The 19,374-nt window shown below is 45.8% G+C and overlaps 1 long non-coding RNA gene across 1 annotated transcript; it reads left to right on the top strand.

The window, feature by feature from the left end:
- The first annotated feature begins 5,697 nt into the window (after positions 1-5,697).
- Positions 5,698-11,344, top strand: LOC102552157 (uncharacterized). The gene is made up of 3 exons (XR_015647581.1): positions 5,698-7,978; positions 9,951-10,221; positions 11,094-11,344. It is a non-coding gene; the product is annotated as an uncharacterized LOC102552157 (long non-coding RNA).
- The last annotated feature ends 8,030 nt before the right edge of the window (positions 11,345-19,374 follow it).

Here is a 19,374-nt window from a genome sequence, read left to right on the forward strand (position 1 = left end):
GTGCATATTATTGAAAGTTTCTCCAAACCCAGAGTTCGGGCCCCATCTTTATTTACCTTATCTGTGACAGTCCATCCTCAGTGGCCACAGGTATCTCTTGCTTCAGCCACTACTGCACTGTGCACTTCTAGAATCTCACAGGCCCTTTCCATCATGTTTGCAAAGGAGAAGATGAGAGAATTTGGGGGGATTTCACATCCCATGGAGCCATCCTGACAGCTGGGCATGGGTTTCAGTAGAAAACTATAGGCGAACAAATTCTGAGTGTCCTCTCTATGCCCTGCCCCTTCAATGGCTCACAGAAGTAACTGACTTATGGAAAGACTTCTGGGTTGCATCTCAGAAGGAGAGCCTTAGCCTTGTCTGCAGCCTCCTGTCCTAGGCTAGACCAAGCAGATCAGTTAGGAAAGGGAAGGGCTTTTTGGCTGTACCTCAGGTGTCCAAATGCCCTGAGATTCTGGCCTTCCCTTTGGGCCTGCTTTTGAGTACACAGTGAGTCTTGCCCTCTGAGAACAGCATATTGGGAACGCAGCTCATGAGAGGCAAAACACTGCTCCAGTCTTTAGATGTGGCAAGGAACTGGGCTTCACTGTCTGCTGGATGTCATTTTAGACATTACAGTTGGTGGCATTCTTCATCACAGTGCCATCCCTTCAGCCCTGAAGAATCCTGGGTAAGGGAGCATTCTGGAATGTTCTCCTGTGTCTCTGAAGGCAAACCAAGGTGACCCCAGAGGGCGACTGTCTTGCCATTTCTCTCATAAAATGTGCCCCACCTCCATGTCTAGTGATGGAACCATCAGATTGTCTGGTTTCCCACAGAGCTCCTGCTCAGTTGTAAGGGGTCTATATGTATAGGAGATCATCAAAATTCAAATACATGTGGACCTCTGATTTTAGAGGTTGATGGAGAGATGTCACCTGCCAATAGTTTCTGGTGGCTGCAGGGACCAAGGGAAGAGGGTACATCTCATCTCAGCATCTTCTAAGAATGTTCCTTAAGATTTCCAGATAGAATCAATCGACCTTAGTTCTGAACTGAGAATTGCTGTGCGATGGGCCATGCAGTTAGATAAGCAGAGTTAGAAACACAGCTGACCCAGGAAGAGCATAAAGGACATTGGCTTAGCCTGGAAGAGCTTTCTTCAGCATATGGTGTAAGGATTAAGATAAAGGATAAAAGGCAATGGAAACACGGGGAGAGCCAGCGGTGTGGACAGCTCTAAGGAAACAGCGTCATCCAGACACAGCAGGATCTGGAGCACATGACCTCACAGAGACCGAGACAGTTCCCACCAGACCTGCACAGCGCAGACAAGACAAAACTCCAGCACGCAGATAAGTGGCCATGAAGTCCCAACCCTAGCCAAGAAGCTCTTTGAGATAGCTATTGGGAAAGGGACAAGTCATTTTTCTTCAATGGAGTAACACTAGGAATATTAAGAACACTCCAGGACAGTTTCCTGTTCAAGAATAGTTGTGTGCGCCTGTGCACAAGTGCAGTGTAATCTTTAAGAGACAGAAAGAATATGAAACTGTATGCAAGTGTCTGAGAGGAGTGGGGGAAGGGGAAGTAATACAGCCAAAATATATCGTATAAACTTTTAAAAGAATACATTTTAAAGAGAATTAAGATAAAGTGCAACTACTCTGGGCAGTGTTTAGGGATGCCTGGAGAACCCGTTATTCCGGCACTTGAAACAAAAGGCTTAAATATAATCTTGGAGCTTCACAAACCTTCAGATACTCAGCTCTGCCGTGGTGTCCAGGTCCTGGGACTGAGCCAGACAAGGAGGGAGCATACTCAAGGCCAGGGGACAGTTCCACCCACGTCTTGATAGCTCTGCGCTCACATTTCAGGCCTGCTCCTTCCTCAGTGTCAGACCCAGTGAATATAAAGCTCTTCGGGGACTCCATTCGGGTGGCATCATCAGGTGCCATGTAGAGCCTCTCCTCATCCAATTGAATGCTGGGAATTATTGGAGAGCCTGACCCTTCTTCTCTGTGTTGAAAATCACATCCTTTGAAGGGTCTCTGTAGTTTCTATACCCTTCATGGCTGCTGTGTGTACATGTGTGCTGTGTGCACGTGTGCGTGTGTGCGGGCATGAGAAGGCCTAAGAACTCCTGCCCCACCCCCAAGACAACCACAGGAACCACAGGGGGTGTCATTCACTGGAATTCTATCCACCCCTTTCAGTACATACTTTCTCATTGGCCCAGACCTCACCAGTTAGGCTAGACGAGTTGGCTAATGAGCCACAGGGATCCTCTTGCTTCCACCTTCCCAGTGTTGGTATTACAGGCACTCAAAGCCACACCCAGCATTTTGCATGGTTTCTGGGTATTACACTTAGGTCCTTATGTTTTCAAGGCAAGCATTTTATTGACTGAGCCGCCTCTGCCCAGGTCCTTATGAGCTCTTTCATGTAGAGAAAAAGGCAGATTTTGAGAGACAGCAAGGGATAGAAGAAATAGTTTAGAGAAAAACATGCTGGTCTTTCTGGAGAAAAGAGAGAGACTGAGGGGTTCTTATGGGTCCCAAGAGACGTAAGATTATAAAAAGCAAAATTAAAAACTTTCCCAGGGTTCCTCAGAGAACTCATGGATGATAATATGCCCAGAGCTTGGCCAGATGAAGAGCGCTCACTGACGTGCTCAGTGACACCACTGAACTGGGGAAAAGAGGCCTCATGTGACTACTATCCCAGCCCCAGCCCAGACTTCTCCAGACTCCATGGAGCAGATGGAGGGAAAGGTGCAGAGGTCTGCCTAGAGCTGCCGCTGTGGCCTCCACCACAGCAGCAGCAGCAGCAGCAGCAATAGCAGCAGAATTCCAAACCATGTTGTTGCTGGCAAGGCCATGGGCAAATTGTATTTGGTAATGTGCCCCACACAGGGCTGGCTGGTGTGCTTCCTTATCTCACTGGAGGAGTTGCATTCCTTGCTCAAGGTCATGTGTCTGAGCCAGGATTGTATGCAGTGCCCACTGAGTACTCCTTAGGGTGGTAGGAGCTGTCCACGATTTATTACCCTGGGGCCATCCTGCAGCAAGTCCTAGCTTCTGCTTTAATCTATATCTGTTTTCACCCTGGTCTTCATTAGTCAGGGCAAGATTCTGAATTAGAGAGAGAACCTTGACTTCTTTCCCACAAGGCCATGCACAGGCCAGACCTCTCTTGGCAACGTCCCTGGACACACTGACATGATTAGAAGCTGTAGGCTTGAACTTTGAAAGCTGTGTTTCCAAGGACATCTGCACATGGAGGTTTCAAAGGAACCCATACGGAGGTTATGTCTGTGTACACTTCTAGGCAGAATGCCTTTGCTCAGCCTGCAGCCTTCTATACGGCTATTTATGGCCATTGCTGGGACAAGTGGGATGTCAAAGCCTGGGTGGGCCTATTTAGACCAGGAACCTGGGCACACCCCCTTTTACAATTGTATTGCTTTCACTGAATCCTCATCAGGGAGGTGAGATCACATTCCAGGCAGCTACCAGGCCAGGGCCCACAGGGGCCTGATTCCTACTGTGTGTATATGGATGATGGTGAGAAGGGCCTGGGCTTTCCTCTTCTATGCTGGGCTAAATGGGAGTATAAATGAGGCAGAAAACAATAGGCTTATGTCCATAGCCAGTGCTGTCCAATAAAAAGATAATGCAGTATCAAGGCATGTATCTGTAACCTCAGCACTCTGGAGAGTGAGGCAGTAAAGGCATGAGTTTGAGACCAACTGGACTACATTGCAAGTTCCAGGCTAACCTCAGCTACATTGTGAGAACCTGTCTCTGAATGAATGAATGAATGAATGAATGAACGAACGAATGTGATGTGAGCCATCTATACACCCATGTAACTTGTTAATTTTAAGAGCTAATACACTAAAGTATGAGAGAACCAGTTTATATTAATTTTAGATACTATTTGCTCCAATTATATTTTTTACTCTAACTGAAACACACTCCTTATAAAGTTATTGATAAGTTGTTCTTGTATCTTTGTGTCTTTGAATTTCCTGCCTTCCCAGATCCTGCCCCTTTAGCCAGCCTCAGGGAAGTATGCAACAGTGGCCCATGGCAGCTGCTCTGAGGAAATCTGTGGTCAGCAGGCTCCATGGATACAGGAGCTTTCAAGGTCTCTCCATGGACTCCTGATGGTCTGGGTGATGCCACAGATAGGTGCTGGCTGGCATTACATGTTAGCTACATGCATCTGCTTCTTTTTCATGGATCAGTGTTGTGACTCACTTGTCATGGACTGAGCAAGTTTCTGCAGAGGTCTCTAAATTTCATCCTTTTGATTAACCAAACATTTCCCGAGTTTGTTGGGCCACAAAGCACCTGCTAATTTTGCATAGAATGTAGGTCCTACATTGTGATTAAGGAGACCAAGGGTGGGGAGAGCCATCTGCAGATATGGTGGTCATATGGTCATTGCACCTGCCCCAGCTATGATCCCTTTTCACAGGGAGCCCGAAGCAGCTCTTATAGGCAATGATAACGTGATGCTCCCTATAGGACCCTATGGAACAAATGCACCGCAAAGATTAGAATGCCACAGACAAGGGTGCCCAGACAAGGCATCCACATAGCAGCAGGAAAGGTAATAGGATTCTGGGAGCCTATTGGGGCTGGAGAATGACAGTCTCCTGTGAGCCTACTGTGCACATAGCCAAGAGTCCAGCAAGCACATCCAGATGCCTGTGTGAGTCCACAGAGGTAGATTTGTATGGCTCTACCTCCTGAGGCAGTGTTTGCATTTCAGTTGGAATAGAATCTCCTGGATTTACACTCAGTGCTTACTGAGTTAGCCTGTGACAGGCTTTGCATGGGGCTATGAAATAGGCCAAAATCTGGATATTTCTAGTTTTGCTTTTGTGGACAGGAAGGGAAAACAGAAGACACTGCTTAGTTCCCATCCTGTCCCTTCCATCAGAATGTTTGTCATTCCTCCTGGCTTCTACTTCACCCACTAATAAGAAACAAGCCGGGGCTGGAGAGATGGCTCAGTGGTTATGAGAAACGAGTCCCCCTCCCCCTGTGGAAGCCACTGACACTAAGGGAAGCCACTAAATTTTGCCTGGGGAAGAGCTGAATGTCTGGTGACCATTAAACCCCTACTGTGGCTGACTAGGTGACATCATTGAGCCTGGGGACTTTAGAGGGTGCCTCATGGCTGACAGGGCTGGCTGACTCTTGGATGACAATGAACACACAGGACCAAAAGATATTGTCCCCCAGTAAAAACCTTCCACAAGCAACCAATAAAAGTTTAAACTGTGTTGAAGTTCCAACGACTAGACAGAAGGTATAAAAGAGAAACTGCCTTTCCTTTGAGCAGGAGCTGAGGTTGTGATTTATGTGTGTGGGGGGAAGGTTCTGGGTGTCTGGGGCTTGGTGAGACTCCAACTGTCCTGGTAAGAGGCTGATAGAGGCTCAGAAGGAACCCGCCCCAGTACAGTAGGTGCATTCAGGAAGTGGCCTTTCCTGCAGCCCAGCAATTCGCATCTTATCCTCGGAGCAGGCCCTTGAAAGATAAAACCCAAGAAAGAAAGAGGCCGCAGAGTTGGGATATTTGGGAAAGCACCCAGGGGACCAGCTAAATGGGACCCAGACTTTCTGGAAAGTGAGATTAGCATCCAGGGAATAAGAGTCTATTTCAAGCCTAGGAAATATGAAGAAGGAGGGAAGGAGGTTGGGAGAAGCATCCCTGAATGAGAAGTGGGATGAAGATTTTGTGTGAGACAGAAGTCAGAGAAGGAATCTGATTGCAGCAGAAGTCAGCCTTCCAGCGGTCTCCTCCTCCACACAGATCTCTGTACAGTTTCTGGAACCTTCTTTTGGTATTTCATCTCTGCTTTCTTTCTCACCAAATAGGATTTCTGTTCAACAGGGCACTACACAACCTGGAACAAAGCCGTGCTCCTTCCCATTCAGGGACACAGTGCTGTGACAGGCATTTACGGTATTTTGTTTTGTTTAGGCACCGGGTCTCATAATTTAGGCTGGCCTGGAACTCTCTGTGAGGTCCTGGCTAGCTTTGAACTCGTAGCAATTTCTGTACCTTAGCCACCGAGTACTGGGATCACAGGCTTGTCCCACATGTGCTTCGATGACGTGAACTCGGGGCTCAGAAAATGTGCAGCACACCTCTTACGTTAAATTTGACAAAGTGCCGATGTCCTGTGTTCCCCAGAAACAGGAACTGGGGCTGCCAAGAAGATGCAGCTGCAAGAAAGGAAGAGAGACACCTTCTTTAAAGTGTTTCTTGCAGCAAAGTGGAGCCACCAAAGCCTCGCTTCGCCACACCAGAGCACCCCTCTGGCCCGCTTGCCAGAGTCCACTTTCATTCCTGTTGTTGACTCTCAGACTTGGCTGTGTTCTGAAAATCAACAAACACCGAGCCAGGAAGCATGAGCCTCATTTTATCAAATGGTACCCAGCATGGTAATGGCCTCCCCAGATAATTCTCGCTGATCTGTGGTGATGACCAGGGGGACAGCAATGATTGTCATGTTAGTAAAAAAAATCAAAACAATCATGTTACGTCAGTTCTACCATTAAAAGACTTGCTTCTCTGCAAATTTTTGCGCTCAGTAATTAATACTCTGGGGCTTGTGGTTTCCAAGCTGGCTCTCCAGGCACAGAGATGCCACTCACCTGATAATTATTTCAGGAGACCATGCACGAATGGATGTGATTGACAAATGCAGGATTGCTGTAATTGCCTCAAGCGGAGTCGGGGAGAAAAGGAGAAAGAAAGAGGGGAGTTAACTAGTTGTATGCTTACCTATCAGATGGGAGGGCAGCAGCAGAGAGGCGCCACGGTGTTGCAAGACACCTGACGGCTGTACTAATCGACCCACCAGACAGGAGCTGGCAGCCTGCAGCCCGCAGTATCCTGACACACGTCCTAACTGGAGCTATGTCCAGGGCTGGGGCCTTATGTGGATCACTCAAAGCTGTCGTTACTGTATGCCTGCTTCCCCAAGAGACCAGTGGGACCACAGCCCACATGACCAGCTTAATCCAAAGCGGGGAACTTGGGAAAATCCCCAAAGAACATGATTCGAAAGCTACGCATGGTGGGAGTTTCTCCCATTATGTGGGTTACACAGAGCTTTGGTGCCTAAGCCAGGTTTTGCTCCTGTGGCCCCCCTCTCCTGGCTCAGAAGCATCAAGCTCAGAGGAAGCAGGCATGGATCTCCTAACAGAGAGACCTGCACGCTGGACTCAAAGAGCTGCAGAGCAGTCCTCGCTCTTGATTGACTGCTCCAACTCCTAGAAAAAGGTGCAAATAATTTGTCAAGGTTGGGTGAAATGGGGCATATTTTGCATAATTTGTATTTTTTCCCTTCCTTCACATACCTGCCTCGCAGCAGAACATCCTCTCTGAAATCCAGGCTGCTCCATGTGCTATGTAGGTGGCACCACTCAACTCTGGAGGTGCCCATTGGGTATCAAGAATTGTGCAGACATAGGCCTGCCCTGGAACCTTCTATGGCCTCTACATGCCATTCACATCTATAGATGGGAGATGATCCAGCTTTGTGCAATTTGGCTAACATTTGGCTCGCTGTTTTAAAATGTACTTGAACACCTGGCACTTAGTGAGAATTTGCTAAATGAGTGGGAAAACCAAGCCGGCCAGGTAGAGACAATGCTGGGATTAGGTGCAATAAGCAGGCTCAATGGCTGACTTGCTCCCGACTTAGGTAACAGCTTAATCTCTCCGAGTCGAAGAGCCTCATTAAGCATATGGTTTAGTTTGCTTTGGGAAGTGGAAAATGAAGGCATCAGAGTTGGTTGGTCAAATTGATTTTCTTAGAGCCAGAGTGACCCGCTCTTGACATTCACGAGTGAGAGTAAGCGGTAAGAAAACTAGAGAACTGAAGCTCGTCTGCGCATGGACCACCCAGGGACTCCTACGGTGATGGATGCTTCAACTCGCAGCTCAAGGTTTGCATTATGACAAGCTTGTAAGTCTGCTTTTATTTAATACAGTGTGTTTGTGTGTTCACAAGTTCATAGGTGTGTGCATGTGTGTATATGCACAAAAGTGTGGAGGCCAGAGGGTAGCTCTAGCTTTCCTTCCCTAGATGCCATCTACGTTTTAAAGAAAATAATTTAATTTAATTAGGTTTTAATATTTTTTGGTAAGATTTCTCATCTGCCTGGATCTTAGTGATGAATAGGTTAGGTCTGCTAGCCAGCTAACCCCAGGGATCCACTGTCTCCTCATCCCTGGCACCAGACTATAAGCATCCGGGTATCTTTATATAGGTCCTGAGGATCAAAACCATATCCTCATGCTTTAAAAAAGAGAATTTACCAAATAAGCCACATCCCTAGCCCTTAGTGGTTTCAAAGGCTGATAAATGTTTCTTTCACCAGACAGACCACACTCCTAGTTCTCTGTGAAAACTCAGGTGAGATCAGTCTCATGAAGGGTAGATTTGTACAAAAACCCACTCTGCCCTTAGAATCATTCTGGTTATGTCTCTTCAGACTGTGACTTATATTGCACAAGTATTTTCAGATTCTGGGAGCTTCCTGTCAAGGTGTACCCTGAAGGTCATGGTGACATACATTTTTCCATCATCCTTTGAAAAGGCTAGCTGCATCCTTCACCCATAAGGATTTTATTAACATCACAGGTAGAAAATCGTTTCTCAAAATTTGTTCACATTTACATGTTTTTATATTTAGTTGATAGTGAGCGTTTATTTTCTTCCACTTATCAGTTATATGTGTTTTCCTTTTAGTGAATTATTTATGGCTTTCACCCATTTATTAAGTGTAACATTAAAAAATTCTTCCTGATTCATGATCACTTTTTGTATATTAGGTTAATATTTGGTCATATTTACCATAATTATTTTCACCCCATTTGTTTGTTGTTTGACATTTTCAGTGTGTGTGTGTGTGTGTGTGTGTGTGTGTGTGTGTGTGTGTGTGTGTGAGATAGAGAGAAAGACATAGAGACACAGAGACAGACACAGAGACAAAGACGGGAAGTTGAACAATGTGGGTGTGGAAGCATGTGTGCCGAGAACATGAGGGGTGACCTCCCTCGTCGGCCTTCACCTTCTATCTTGTTTGATATCAGCTCTGTCTGTTGTTCACACTCAGAGCGAGCTATGCTGGTTGGCCTGTGAGCTTTCTCACCTTCTCTGGTTCTCTTGTTTCTACCACCCATTTCTGGGACTACAGAGGCACCTACTGCAATCAGAAGTGCCTGGGATCAGACTCTGGTTCTCACACTTGGATGTGGTAAATGATTTACACACGGAGCCATCTCCCCAGCCCTCTTGTTTGACTTCTAAATGTTTTAAAAATACATTTGGTTTTCAAACCAGGCCAGGGTATTCAGCATGTCTACCACAAGAATACGACTCTGACAGAGATGCTGGGAGCAGAGGCTACAGTGAGTGGGATGCTGAGATCAGGGCCTTGAGGACATGAGAAGTCTGGCTGAGGGTCTGACTGGATTCTCCTCCCACCCATGGTGCCTCCATGCATACAGGAAGTATGGTTTTCCAGTTGGAACTTGTGTGGATTGCCCAGTTAGTCTTTTTTTTTTCTTTTCTAACATAAATAATTTGGCGTGGTTTCCACACAACCATTTATCATTGCTTCTGGGTTATTAACACTCAAACTCAGGGGCATTTCTGTATATGCCATGGCTTTGAGGCAACGACCGAAAAATAATTAAAAGGCTCCCACACCATCGGTGGCCTGTGACTGCCCCCGGACACCAGAACTATGACTGGCCAGGCTTGGGTGACCGCTGCCACTTTAAAGGCTAAATTATATATTTTTATTAGTTGCCTGCTATTTTGCTCCTCATTCCTCTACAACTCTCAGAAGAATACCATCTGGACTCAGTAATTTATTACAATTTAATTTCTCAATTTGTCTCATCACCTCTTTTCTTGATATTTCTATCAGCAAAGTCCTCTCACCCCAGTAACAGGATGCTGGAGACTGGCAGCCTGGGAAGAGGGCCTGCTTCCCAGGATGAAGCCACTGCTGGGCTACCTTCTAGGCTTTCCCTTGGAACACTGGCATGCCCTGCTCAGCTGTAGTCCTGAGGACCCGAATCTACGCAGCAGCCCTGGGAAGAAGATGAGCAGGTTGATCAGCAGTAGCTTTTCTCCCCCCATGTAGATCACAACAGTGTGTGGCTCTAACTTGCCCTTTCATCGTCCTTTGTGCTCAGGTAATACATTTAAACACAAGTCTTAGATCTGTGGCTAAATATGCATGAAGCCAACACACCCCACGAAAAAAATGACAATTCCAATCTCTCTTCGCGAAGCTTGCTTTCTCTGATGCAACAGGAACAGAATTCTCTTTAGGTTTTGGATGGCAGCATAGTCCTACAGCATCTAGGGAAGAGGTGTCTGGGGCAGCATTAAGACAAACCTAGCATGCTGGGGCTCCTGACCATAGCATCCCAGTACCATGGTCTTAGAGGGACACAAGGCCAGCCCTGTGACCATCAGCACCTCTGATTCCCACATATTCTTCCAAGGTCAGGTTGTGACAGTTGGGCAGATGTGAAGACTGAAAGAAGAAATATCCCTGGTTCTCTCCATTCTCTGTGCACCACACAGAATACAGATATGACCCCTGTATGTGAGAGGTAGCTCTTTCTCTGACGTAGTGCCACCCTCAGAGGGGAATCCCTGTTACCTTCCATTTCAGAGGTCAGACAAAATGATGATGGGAGTTCCTGGGAAAAGGAAGTCACCCTTTCACCTGAATGAAGGATGTATGTGTATACTATGTGTGTAAATACTCACATGCGCGTCTGTGCAGTGAATGGTGTGTGTGTGTGTGTGTGTGTGTTGTGAATATATGTATATATGTGTGCATGTGTGTAGTGTATGAGTGTGGTGTTTGTGTTTGTGTGTGTTTGTGAATGTGTGGTGTGTGAATATATGTATATATGTGTGCATATGTGTGGTGTGGTGTGTGTGTGTGTGTGTGTGTGTGTGTGTGTGTGTGTGTATCGAGAACAGGAGACTCAAACTAGTTTTCTGATTTTTCTTTCTTTCTATTCTCCATCCCTTCTCCTCTTCCTCCTAGAGAGAAAGACAAGCAAGGAGGAAAAGTTGAACAAAGGCCGGAGCCCAGGAACCTCAAGAGTTCTGACTTCATGCTGGACTTACAGGCTCCTTCCCCACAGTGGGAGCACACCCTGTGTCCCCAGCTCACCAAGAGCTCAGGGGCATCCACAAAGTCTCTCCATGCCCCCAGCCTCTGTGCCCGGTGCTGAGATACACTGTGAACTCATATGTTGCTGTAATAAATCCACACTGGCTGCCTTCCAGGTTCCAGCACGTGTTGCATCCTCTGACTTGGGTGGGGAGGGGTGGGGGCAGGGCGTGTGGAAAGGGACATGGAGTAAGTTAACAGACAGCAGTGGTTGACACAGTAGGTTTCGCTTGTGAGTCTTCATTGACACAAGTGTGTGCATGAGTGAGTGTGGGAATGCCTGGCTGTGTGAAGGCGCCTGGCGTGAGTTTGTCCATGAAAGTGAATGCTGCCTGTAAGGGCTTGTGTGAGTGATTTGTACATGTGCCAGTGAGTCTGTGCCTGTCTGGGAGTGACTTCTTTGAATTCCTTACAGGAAGTGTGGGACAGTGGGAAGGAAGACCCATGGTGGTAAGGAGAGGGTGATGTTTTACTGAGTGGCACAGTAGGGGTGGCTATGCACAGTATCTGAATCCTGCCAGGCTCTGGGTGCTATGATTAAGAAAACCACACTTTGTTGCTCCTGGGAGTCAGGGACTGCAGGGTGCAAAGTGAAGGCTGGCAACCACTTGATGTAAGAGTATCATTCTGATTGTGCAAGTGTGCAGTCAACAGAAAAGCAAAGGGGTGGTCCCGACAGGAGGGGATTCCCCCTTGGTGGATAGAGCCCCTGGCTTGGTTCTTCATTCATTCGTTCAAGAAACTGATCCTTTTCCTCTGGGTTATGCACAGCGACACTTACTTAGTGGGTATGGAGGTTGCTGTGGTGCGGTAGAATGGCTCTGCAAAGCTTGCAGAGCCAGCAGCGGAGTATGAGGAAAGAGTGCTCAGCTGAAATCTAATCCCCAGCTTGATTGGCACATCCTGATGGAATTATGAAGAAATTTGGGCTTCCAGTCAGAAAGTTCAGCATCCACTCATCCTGGGGGAGACCCCGTGGGTGGCAAAGCATGCTGGTCTCTGACCTCAGACCTCTGGCTTCTGACCCACTGGCACTAAGTGTCCTCTGAAGAGCATGAGAATGGAGGAATCTGGCTGTCCCAAGGTCTTTGAGCCTTGGAATCACAGGCCCCTTTCTCCATCTAATCAAAGTCAGCTCATTATTCCTAGTGGAGTTCTTAGGTGTCAGTCCTGATAGACCTGACTGTTGGCCCAGACTCCAACAGGAGCCACACATGTAACTTAATGTAAACATGTGTGTGCATCCTACACATTTTCCCCACACTTCCACAGTCACCCTGATTGGCCTGCAATACCTTGCTTCATGCAGTTGTAACAGTGGCTTGTTTGGAGAATAAGGCAAACAGAAAGATGTGTACAAGCCCAATGCAGATGCCGGGCTTTGAGATATTGACACCACAGGCACAGCCCATGAATCCTCAGGGCTGACTGCACATGCCAAGCAGTGGCTTTTCCGAGTCTTTCAGAGAACACATGATCCCTAAACGGAGTGATCAATGTACCCTAGAGGACAAGGACTCAAGTGTCATTTTCTCTGAGCTTAACAGAGTCATTTTGCTCTCCTCTCTGGTACGCCTCAAACAAAATAACTGCCCTAGCCCAAAGCATGGAGGCAAACGTGTGTGCGCCTACACCCCCCCCACACACGCATGAGCACACAAATGTGCTCACACTTCCTGATCATGTGATCAGAAGTGCTAACACACTGTGTTTGATTTAGACGTAATCACCCTAGTTTAGAGAATGGCAGCTTTACTGCTCAATAAAACAAATTAATTGGCTCAACTGCCCTCGCCAGTGACTATGAGCTTGCATGTGTTTATCTGAAAAACAGGAAGAGATGGTGAAAAAAATTAGGGTTCAAAGCTCCCCATAGCAGGCAAACTGAGGCTCTGGGCAGAGAGTGCAGCAGCCCCAACCTTCGGCTCCTTGCTGGGAGACTCTGGCAACAAACGTGCCTGAAAACCATTTTAGGAAGTAACCATTCAGAGGGACATTTGTAGAGACTTTTTTTTTTAAAAAAAAATCCTCACTTTGAGGAAGTGCTGTGTCTTTTTGGATATGGTCTTGGTCTCCCTATTTCTCCACAAAGACCCTTTGTGGACAGACTGGCTCCAGCCTCCAGAGTGGAGAAGCAAGGGGGAGCACTGTGGCTCGACAGAGGGAGGAGTGATTTAATTGTCTGACTCCTTCTGTGCCAGAGAATATCAAACAGAAAGGAGCGTACAACAAGGAGCTCAATAATTAATTTCCGTGGTCCTCAGCAGCTGCCTTCTGCAGGCTTGCACTGCAGTTCTGAGCAAAGGTTGGGTTCTGAAGTCCCACTCATTAGCCACGCGATGTATGAAAATACCTGTATTTTCAAAAGGCGCAGTGACAAGAATGAAAAATTTCAGCTATTAAAAATATCCCAGTGTCAGGGACTTTTGTAGAAGAACAAAAACAGACAGATTCCCTCAGATAAATAATGAAACGAGTGGTTGTTGGGGGGTTAGGGGTCAAACCTCCCCTGTTGACTAAAACACAAGGTTGACTTAAAAGATTTTTAGAAGTTGCTCAAGGAGCTGGGCGTGAGTCTAGGTCTCTGTCTCCTAATAAAACAGAGTGGGCACCCTTAAATTTCCAGTGCCATAGCTGAATTCAAAGCACACATGTTTTAATAGGCTGGACATTGTCTTTGACACCAGCCCTGCAAAATGCATGTGTACTAGAGAGCATTGGTGAATAATTAAGGGTGGTGTCCCTGGCTCTGAGTTTACCCGGGAGTGTGTATTAAGATTTGAATAGTCTCAAACTAACTGTGTAGCTGTACTTCCAGAGCAGGGAACAGAAGAGCCATCTGGGCAGGACAGAACTGAAAAGGACAAGCATTCAGGACAGAGATCTGAAGTCTGTCCTACCCCTATCATCTCCCCAGGCTGAGCGATGGAAAGGTTTTCCTTCTGGAATTCTGATTAGCCTAACATGCATTTGTTCACAAGCTTAGGATTCAAACCTGGGTAATGTAATTTTTAGCACAAATTGTTCAATCACTCAAACATACAAACATTTCAAGGTAATTTCTGCAAATCCCCGTTGTGATCTAATTTCTTATTAAGTAGAATAAAGCTGTTTGGCGTTGCAATTAATCAACGTGGGGGTTGACAGAGCTCATGCAGTTGTGAGCTTTTTAATTTCAAAGGTCCTAGCCATGTGTTGTCTGCACACACAGACACACAGACACATGCATGCATACACACGCACACATGCACACACACAGACACACATACACAGACACACACAGACACACACAGACACACACACACACACACACACACACACACACACACACACTAGGAGGATATGGAACGGTGCTGTTAAAGGTACACTCCTGTCAGAAAAATGACTAAATCCATGTTTAAGAAAACACATCCACAAAGGCTATATCAAAGGCTTTATCAACTACAAAATTGTCTAGTGTCTAACCATCAGTCAGATCACAAATCATGTAGACGAGTCTCTTTTTCCATTTGGCCAATCTCTTTCTTCAAAAAGGTCTCTCATAAAACTGAGGAGCAGTGGTATCCAGAGGAGGGCTAGGGCCATCTCTGGCCTGATGTCTCCATTTCCCAGATCTGTGCATAAAAACAGTTGTTACCCCAAAGCCTGCCAGAGTACTGCACTTCAGACCTCTAAGTGTTTGGGGCAAATGTTACCCAAATTCTAATAAATCCTTTGAAATGTTTGTGTTTACCTTCCAGTTGAGACTGATCAATAGACAATTTATGAATGACCAATCTTGTTCTCAGGGGCTGATAAAGGCAGCGCTGGGTAAATACTTATTGGCTGATTAAGAAACACCATAGTTGCAAAGGAATGCCTGTGTTCTTACTTAACAGGGAATACCACAATGCAGACAAAGGTTATTACATTAAAAGAAACAAATGACTGTCTTACAAGCAGAAGAAATGATGGGTAACAATTCTATAATCCAACCTTATTTTAACAAGGAAAATGACCCTTTAAAACATCCCAGAGGAAACAATGAAATTAGACCAGGTCACCAGTAGTTCTGAGAGGCAGGGTGTTTGAAAATCTTTTTCCCTTGGTTGGACCACTTTATGCTAATTCAGTTGCCTCTCTGTGATAAACAAAGCAAGAGTGAAGTACCTGGCATCACATGATGATGGGTCCCAGAGCTACAATTTAATACAGATCTAGTAATTCCATTGTACAGCATAGCAAGTTCATTTAGAAACAACAAATACTAAAAGCAACCAGGGTGGGATCACTAGCCTTATGCTATGGAAACACAGCCTTTAAAGCACAGAAACTCTATTATGTTTCAAAGGGCAAGCCTTGTTCAGAGAGTGAGAGGAAGCATGCAGCGTCATACGAAAATCTTCTGAAGGCCCAGAGGCTGAGGAACAGGTATGGTAGACACACAGCTATACAGTTATGCACTGAGGGAGGCTGCTGGCGGCTGGCAGTGGGCAGAATCCACTTGCAAGGCGTCAGGCCCTGTGTTTCGTGCTACCCTGCATATTCTTCTGAATACTTGGTAAGAAGGACAGTAAAGCGGCAGGGAACTGGGAGTCCTTGGTGACGCAGAGGTAGCTCCCTCAAAGATGGAGTAGGGACCAGGACCAGTCAGCTCATTTCTCTACGTGCTCCCCTGGCCCATTAGGGAAATGCCCTGCTCTGTACCTTAAATGGCATGCAAATGTTGAATTGCCTACGCGATAACTCCTCTTGTCCTAAGAGAGAGTTTCACACACTGGCATTCATTAAGGGTCAGACTGAAGGATTAGGTGGCTAACAGTGAGAGAGAACTACTCCCTTTGAAGCTATGCTTCACCTGTGGATGTTGGTTGGGTTATTCCTTTGCCCTTGGTGAGGAGAACTAACTTCTTTGCTACATAAGACAAGGAAGATAAACTAACTAAGACTTCCATAATTTTTTTTAAAAAAAATATGCAGTCTTAAATCGGCAGTAAAGATAAAATTGTTGGTATGGTCTGAATCCCATAAGAAGTGACATTTGGATTTTATTAAATTTGCCATCAGAGACTGTATCTACATGCACAACTGCTTCTTCAATTTTGATGAAATTGACTCAATTCAGGCAGCAGAAGATGGCTGACTCCAAGGCCTGACAGAAGACCCTTGTGAACTAATTATGTCTCTTGGGGTTACTAAGTAGTCTTTTGCATAGAAAAGACACTATGTCCTTTGTTCTGTATCTTGGCAAAAGTGATAATGCTTTTTACAGCCTTACTGGCTCCATAATGCTTGGGAACTGTGGTCAAGGAGTTTGTTCCGCCCACCTAGTTGAGGTCACATAACGTCTGAGAGCTTTGAATCCTGTGTCCAACTTTCTACTGACTGTGGAAATCAATTGACATCTAGTTAGGGAAGTCCTTGTCCCCTTGTGATATTAGAAGCCCAGAAACCATTACAATAGATCATATACAGATGCCATAAGTGTTATTGAGGTGAGGAGACCTAAGGCATGGAGGTCTCAGTAACCTCCTCAAACTACTTATATAGCTAGTGGTCTACCTGGTTGTTTGGCTTACAGAGAAAGTGACCACAGAGGAGTCAAGAGTGAGAGTTAAGGAACTCCCCAAATAGAAAAATGATTAGTAAGGGAGGAATTGGTTTAATAGCTCTAGGAAGTATGCCAGCCCTAGGATTCATGTTGCTACAGAGAGTCTTTGCAGGGGAGAGTCATTGCCATGCTAAGACAAATTAGTGGTAGGAGAGGCATGGAAACTCTAGGAAATAAGGCTTGACCTGCAGGTGATGGAGGTTATTACACTAATGAACAAGGTGGTCCAGGTAAGCTATTACGGTACAGTTCGGACCACAGGAGGGATACTCTGACATCCCCAAATAGTCTAAGAGTACTGACGTTTGGCCATGGGTTATAAGGAGGATGCCAAAGGCTTGAGCAGAGGTCTCGGGGTCTACAACGTGCCCACTATACTTGGAGGAGGAAAAATCAGGGCCGAAAAGTCCCCTAGGGCATCAGGAGAGGATTAAGAAAGTACCTCAAAGTGAGTGAGCCAGGCTGATTCTGAGATGGACTGCCAAGGGGGACTGGATCTCATACAGCCACATGGAAAGAGCTGGAAGTGCACATCTGCGTGCACTTGGGAATTAACCCAGTGCTGTTCATTGAGAAAGCTAACAGAAATCTTAACTCTCACACTTTTTAATTATCTAACTTAACTTGAGAATTCTTTAAAAGTACCATATAACCTCTATACCCTCACCAGATTGCTATCTTCTGTAACTCTGTGAATTGAGAGTAAGAATTCTGTAAGTTCCTGGGCTGGGAAGATGGCTCAGTTAAATAAAGTATTTGCTATACAAGCATGAGGACCTGAGTTGGATCTCCAGCAACCACAAAAAGCTGCCTATGAATCATTAAACAACACCTTCACAACTCATTGAACATTGGAGAAGTCAAGCTGGTGCCTGCACCGAGCCTTCACACCTACACGCTAGCTATTTGGTCCAGGAAAGAACTTTGCATGTTACCAAAAGTCAAACATAAGCACAAACCCAGCCACAAATGCTTTGATCTACAAAGTTGTCCCACCAGATCTGCTAGTGCAATGGTGACACAAAGCCTGTGAGAGCAAACAATTAGTATCTTATTTGACTAAAGACCCACTTCACAAGACAGAATTGATTTCTGACACTGCTTGGGTGACAAAGAACCTGACTAGATAGCCCAGGGGCCTAGGCTAGAACCAAATATAACTGTTCTTGTAGTGATGAAAGGACTCACAATGATATTCTGTTATACTCATAGATCAGTGCCTTGCTCAACCATCACCAGAGAAAACTTCCTCCAACGGCACATAGGGAAAATTACAGAGACCTAGATGTTATTCCAAGAGTGAGAGACCTTGGAACAATCATCCCTAAATGATGCCTTCATCAAATCCCTCCTCTCTGGACTCAGGGAATCCTGCAGAAGAGGAGGCAGAAAGCAGAGGTGACGGAGGACACCAAGGAAACAAGGCCCTCTATTTAAACCAACATGACTGATGCACATACAAAAGCACAGGGACCGAGGCAGCATGCGTGGGGTCTGCATGTGTCTCTACCAATTGGAATACTAGAGAAGTGGACACGTGCCACCATCCCTAACCCAGAAGCAATCTCCAATTGATAGCCATTTGCAAATTAAACTTTAGTTTCCTCCCAGGAAGTCTCACTGGGGAAACAACTACTCTTGAGGGCAGGCTGCGCGCCACAACTGATGACCAACAGAAAATGAAGTCAGTGGCGTCTTTGGAGGTTCTGTGTCTCAAGTTATGTCAGGAGTCTTTTATATTTTAGAATTTCATCATGTGTATATTCTTTCTTTTGTACCCTCCAGTTCCTTTGTGTAAATACTTTGGCTTCTAGTTTAATGTTTTGATGGGTTCCTGAGTATGCAAATGAGTGGGCGGTGCCTCTGTTTCTTGTGCCTTTTCTTGGACTCTTTTCCTTCCTTTTGTTTTGTCCAGTTGTGATATGGTAGGTTTTGTTTTATTTTATTTTATTATATCTTATTCTATTATTATTGAATAGAAAACTCTTTTCTAATGAGACTAAAAGAAGGCTAGGAGGAGCTGGGAGGAATAAAGGAGAAGAAACTATAATCAAGATAGATGTGAGGGGGAAATTTATTTTCGATATAAGGAAGCACAAAAATTAGGGTATGGAGCAGGAGCCACTGGGGAAGCTGAGACAGGAGAATTCCAGTCATTATAGCCAACCAGCAATCCCCAGGTTCAGTGAGAAATTCTCTCTAAGCTGGACAGTGATTGAGGAAGGTATTCAGTGGAATATCAGTGGACTGAGGAAGATATTGATCTCTGGTATCCACACACATCAGCCCAGACGCATGAGCATGTGTGCGTGCACACACACACACACACACACACACACACACACACACACACGAACACACACACACACAAAATTTCTGCAAATCTTTTCATCAAAATCTTGTCTAATAAATGAAAGCCTGTGTTGTGGTTTGCCCTGGAGTTACCTGTATTTTGATGCTAATTCCACTGCCCCAAGGACGGCTGCCTAGTCCCGTACTCAGGAATCAGGTGACTTCACCAGAACCTTCTCCCCATTGAATTTGTAAAGTACAGGTGAGGGG

Source organism: Rattus norvegicus, chromosome 1 (genome assembly GCF_021556685.1).
Source record: "Rattus norvegicus strain SHRSP/BbbUtx chromosome 1, alternate assembly SHRSP_T2T, whole genome shotgun sequence".
In the NCBI taxonomy this organism is placed as follows: domain Eukaryota; kingdom Metazoa; phylum Chordata; class Mammalia; order Rodentia; family Muridae; genus Rattus; species Rattus norvegicus.